We start from the raw sequence: 6,258 nt of genomic DNA on the forward strand, positions 1-6,258 counted from the left end.
AAGGATAGCTTGATAAAAACAATAAGTAAAAGGGATAACTAGATAGTTTTATTACGCAAAACGTATTACTACGTAATTATGATGTATTATAACGTGTTACTACGTATAACGACTAAAGGCAAACGTCACAATTAGGATGTTTTCTAGTCTTCAGTTTTTGCGCGTCAATAACATATATGTTTACTAAAACATCATTGGTTCTGCCTAATAACTACAATATTAGTTTATATTTTTAAATATATTTTTAATCTATATTCAATATAACGAGGAGTCAGACATCAGCTCGTTATCAGACGTGATTATATTCAAAATATATCTATGTGTAGTCGTTCACGTTCGTAATATATTCCCGATCTTTTTTCAATTGATTTTTCTCGCTGTCATGTGTTCTACGTCATACTCACGTCAAATCAAATCAAATCAAAATAAACTTTATTCAAGTAGGCTTTTGAATCGTCATTTTACAATTAAGTGAAGTTACCACCGGTTCGGAAAGTAGATTCTATCGAGAAGAACGGGTAAGAAAATCAGTAGTTACTCTTTTTTAACATTTAAAAAATACAAAGTCATGTTAGTTAAATACAATTATTTAAATTAATATCGTCGCTAGTAAATACGATAAATAATAAATAAATCTCTATTAGACTTTTTGACGCTTTGTCTTATATATGTATACGTATACGTACACATTTATTATAAGTATCTATATTATATTCAAGTGCAGTATCTAGTTGAGTATGTTATAAACCTGGAGTGTTTCTCGAGATTATCTCAGGAACTCCTGACTTCTGAGACACTGGAGTTCAACTATATAAGTGACTACATTGTCTTAACAAGGTCGTAGATGCTGTTAACAGCTATGCATTTGTCTGAAATAAAAAAAAAATAAACAAAATATTCTTTATTCAAATTTGTACGTAAGGTTTTTGAATAGTCAATAAAAAACACATTTTTGGCATTTTGTAAGCATCGTCATTTGACGCCAAACTCGTACGTCGAGAAGACACAGCTTAGCACTTTCATTTTAACAAAATATTCCAACCTGCGCTAGCATCACTGTGTTCATCTTATTCTTATTTTTTTATTTTGGTGGGAAACAGCAAGTGTGCAGTAAATGACAAGTATTCAATGAAAATGTTACTAGTGAATTCTAGATGAAATAGCAGCGTTCGTGGAACTCCTAACCTTCTGACCCGAGTAGGTATCAGTACCATGAATTCAATATGTACAGGTTACTAATTAATTACTTTACTATTAAAGTCTGTAATTTATAAAAGTAGATTTATCAAAATGTATACTTCACGTAGCTGAACAAAACAGAAACCAAATAAAACTTGTGTATTTATTTAATAGACCTTCTTTTACTTTACATTAGAGCTCCAAAATGATTGTCTATCGTTTATATTGTCGTGGTTGAACTAACTCTATTACCATATAACGAATGGAGAAACTGTGAAGTACTCCAATAATATTAAAATATACCTTATTGATAATTCTTTAATATTTATGAAATTAACAATTATTAACATTAAATCCTTAAATCTATACAATTATGATTTAAAAAAAGGATACTGTATAAATCTTGACCGCGTGGAATGGTGGCAAGAATGCTAACAGCATTTCTCTATTGAATCGCAATTCCGATACTTTGCACAAAAAACAAACCAGCCTTCCTGTCACCAGTGGAGGCAACAACGCCTTGTTGCCTCCACTGGTGACAGGAAGGTGTTATACTTTTAATGAAACAGGAATGTTATGTATCATTTCGGATCTGGATATATATGAATATTATTTTACCGGTTTCCAAGTTTTACCCGCACCACCGAGATGTCCGAAAATCTACAACAGCCCGATTTTTAAGATATCTTCTGCCTCGCACCACTACTCAGTGGTACCACCTTTAGCTGGAGGTTTTTCCGAACTGATCGACTTAGGCCCCTTTAAGAAAAGAGAGTACTACTCCTTTAAAAGCCGGCAATGCTCCTGCAAGCCCCCCGGAGTTGCAGATGTCCATGGGCGATGGTAATCACTTTCAGTCAGGTGATCTTTCTGCTCGTATATATCTATAACCTCAAAAAATCTTCAGAAATTATTGTTTCGTATAGTTAAGTAGTTATAACTTTATTAAAGAATTGTTAAAGAAAAATTTACATTCATTATTAGTAGGGTATTGTATTTCGGATATCCGATAGTTTTGGTTAAGGATTAGTTACAGTAACCGTTCCATAACACGACAGATTATAAAGCCTGACAAAAGTAATTTTAGTTCAAAAATATTTTCCATACAATAAACAGTTTTTTTTTTTAATGGAAATATTTAGGCGCCTGTTCCAGAGATCATTGAATGACATTCTTGTATTCTAGCTACATCGAGAAATATTTTTTTTATAATAAATATCGGCAATTAAATAAGGAATGAACATATAATTCATTGGCCTCAAAAGTTTTTACAATTTTAAAAAGAAAAAAAAAAGTAAAATATTCTTCTTCCAGTACACGTTTGGCCAGTGTGTTCGGCCGACGTTTGACGTCGCCCCGATATAGAATACTGGCCACTTACGGGATCACAATAAAACTACTTTAATATTGGAACGTTCATGTATATAATATATTTTATACATTATAGAGAAGTATAGGTGCAAATCTAAAGATCTGTAAGTGTTCACTCATAAAGGCGCGCATTCACCTGTGTGTGCGTGTGTGTGACCCTCTACGTATAAATATCTTAGTATGCGTTAGATGACTAATGTAATGAGGATAAACAAAAAAGGTTATATGCAGATATTCGTTAAGAAATGGATATAGGTCGTTGACCTTCTTGAATTTGTTACTAACGAATATATATTACGGAGTGTCCGGTCCATTCCAGGTCCAGCAAAATCTTGTCCCGTACAAAGAAAACAGGAAACTATTCTATCAGTACGTTAATGATTTAGTGAATAAAATGATTTATTTAAATATAAATCCAAAAATTTCTTGTGGTTCAAAGGTCACTTAAACAAAAATTTTAACAAAAAGAAAAACCGGCTAAAAACAGAACGCTATTTTAAAACAAATAAAGTAGAAATAATTGCGAATTCAGCCTATTTTTAGAGTACTCCTAAGTAAAATTAAATGAATAGTATTAGACTACTTAAAAGTCGATTTACGATTATATAACGTAGTTATAGTTATTGTTATATTTCGAGCTGGTGTCAGCCACGGGCAAGCGCCTCAACAATCAAAAGAAAGAAGCCCCTTGATTGACCCAGTATACTATCGTATAAAAGGTAATTTGACAATTTCAAAAAAAACTTGCGAATGAAGTAAAAATAGACTTTCGAAAATGCGGCTTTAATATGTTATGCTGCATAAACTACAACATACCACCCTCGAATCTCATCACATACACAAAATTTGATTAGATAAAGACGGTAAGAAATTCTGCCCTATATCGCTATAACTGTGAGCCGTTTAAGATTTCCGTCACTACATAGTATAAAAAAGTCGCTGTATCTATCTCTATATCTTTAAAACTTCGCAACGGATTATGATGCGGTTTCTTTCAATAGATAGTGTAATTCAAGGGTTTGTGTATATAATACATGAACAATATAGTAAAGAAACACTGATAATTTTAGAAGTTTGCAATGTGATGTCGTAAATAAACAAATTCTTTAGTATATTTAGTATTACCCGTGCGAAGCCGGGGCGGGTCGCTAGTTGATTATAATATTCGACTATGACAATTATATGACCATAACCACGTTACGGGAGGTGACACATACCCTATAAATAAAAGATTCGGCCGAGTATCGCTAACGTGCTCCTCAGAGTTATTCCGTTCCCTTCCGTTCCGTTATTTTGTCATGGATCCTACGCTCAGAACCTTACCAAACTTTCACCAAACTACCCTTAAATTGTATCATTTATAATAAAAAAAAAAATTCATCAAAATTGGTTGGCGCAATTTTGAGTTATTCACCTATTTACCGCGAACATACATACATAATGCAAATTTAAGACTTATATCGTTTTCATATGGGGTATCATCATCAGAACTAGACTAAATTAAAATGGGACCACACGGGAAGCACTCGCTTTCAAACAAAAAAAAATATCACAATCGGTCACCCAGTAAAAAGTTATGAGGTAACAAACATTAAAAAAAAATAAAATAAAAATAAATACAGAGGAATTGATAACCTCCTCCTTTTTGAAGTCGGTTGAAAAAGGCCAATAATCACAAATGAAGAATAGGTACCTACTTTGAATTTATTTTTGTATTAAGTAATGTTAAAGAATCTCTACTATTTTTTTTTATATTTATCTGGTATAGTTGTAAGAAAAAAGTAATCAATATCATAAGATTGATGTATATTCCTCCTTGAGAGTGTTTATTCCTTTGCCAAATATTTATCAAAAACATCAACATTTTAGAGGTTTGATATACATCGGAATGCCAGCTAGAGCTGCCCATGGGATTGTTTTCTAAATGAACACCTACAACTTTAAGTGGAGTATAGTTAGATCCAGGAATCCAGTCCTATTACAACAGCAGTCCCACCAGCGACAATCACTAATACGTGATATGACACGACTCGAACTCGCGCCAAGATGCGCACCTCCCGACTCGGCAGAGTCCATCTGTACTGTGGCAGACTCCCCTGAATCTACCATTGGAGGCTGACATCAGAGAGCAAATGTCCCGAAGTGGATCAGAAAGTTGACTCCTCCTCGATGGGGCACGCCACCGACCTGGCCTCCTTCGAATAGCGGTAGGGAGTTAATCGTTCTCCCGCTGCCGTTCCGCCTCCTCAAACGATCATCCCGTTTTCAAACGCTTTCAGCCATTTTTTTGCTTTAAAAAGCAGCCTATATCCTTTCACAAGCTCTAGAATATTCCTCTTCAAAATGACATTTTAATCGGTTCAGCAGTTCAAGCGTGATTACATAACACAGACAGACAGCGTTATTTTCGTATTATTAACATTAATAAAGTAAGGATTTTAACGTATCTCCTACTTCGAATTAAAAATAAAATATACCTATACAGATATACATAGATGTATACAGATGTATCACTTATTTATAAATTCAAACAAACAATCAGTGTACTTGAAGATTAAGGCTGTAATTTTTTTTTTTAGAATTTGTGTATCATGTAAACAATGGGCTAAAATTTGAAGGAAACATTTAATAGCATTATAACTCAATAAATCGTAAACACCATAAAAATCACGGTTCTTATGAGTGACGTGAATCGAATTTAACATTTCATTCCAAGTTTTTATTTAACGACGTTCGTATATCGCATACATTACAATTATTTTAAGTATTTATTATTCCTATGCCTTTTTATTTTCTATAAAATTGTAAATAAAACTCCTTAAAAATACATACGGAATAATGTAATAGCATTACGTTGATTTATATCGATTGATTTGACTACAGTAGTGATTATACACATACGTAGTTATACGCAAGAATAATGGAACGGCAATTGGTTTTAAGCGCTCTTAATGCACACCGATAACAATTTAAAGTGGAGGCGCGTCTTCGTGAGTTAAATACTATTACCAGCCTATCATATTTACATACTAACAGGTATGCACTGCGCATGAATTTATAATCACTTTTTGAATTTAGACTACGATGGTAGTATCGAATTTTTAATGTTAAAGTATTGATATAACCTCAAAAGCATATATATAAAAACATTTATTTTTAATTCTTAACATATTCTTTACTTCTTATATATAATGTACTACCTAAGTATTAATTTACACTGCAAGGGTATAAAAGTCTGTCCACGGTCCCAATTCAATACCCTTCTGTGAACTGTCAAAGAAATAACCTAAAAAGAAGAAGCGAACATTTGAACAGCTGTTAATGTAGAGCTCCAAAAAGTTTTGAAATGTGATGCAAAAACCCGACAGTAATCGCCCAATGAATTAGCTTAGCTTAAACAGCTGGGGCAACGTACAGTAGAGACTTTAACCATTTAACTGCTATGGCAAGAAGCGCCATCTATGGTATTCTTACAAAATTAAATAATAACGTTCCTATTTAGGTAGTTTAAAGAAACAAACTTGTAATAAATATATATTTTTTGGAAAAAATAACCATTTAAAATATAATTGCTATTGTTGTAATTTTAAAATTTTTATTTTGAGATAAATATAATATTATGTGATATGTTTTTATATAGATATTTAAAAATTAACAGCGCATGCTCCATTTTGGCGATCGAAGATGCTTATAGGAAATGAGAGAAAC

The sequence above is a fragment of the Vanessa cardui genome, chromosome 24 (genome assembly GCF_905220365.1).
Source record: "Vanessa cardui chromosome 24, ilVanCard2.1, whole genome shotgun sequence".
Taxonomy (NCBI): Eukaryota; Metazoa; Arthropoda; class Insecta; order Lepidoptera; family Nymphalidae; genus Vanessa; species Vanessa cardui.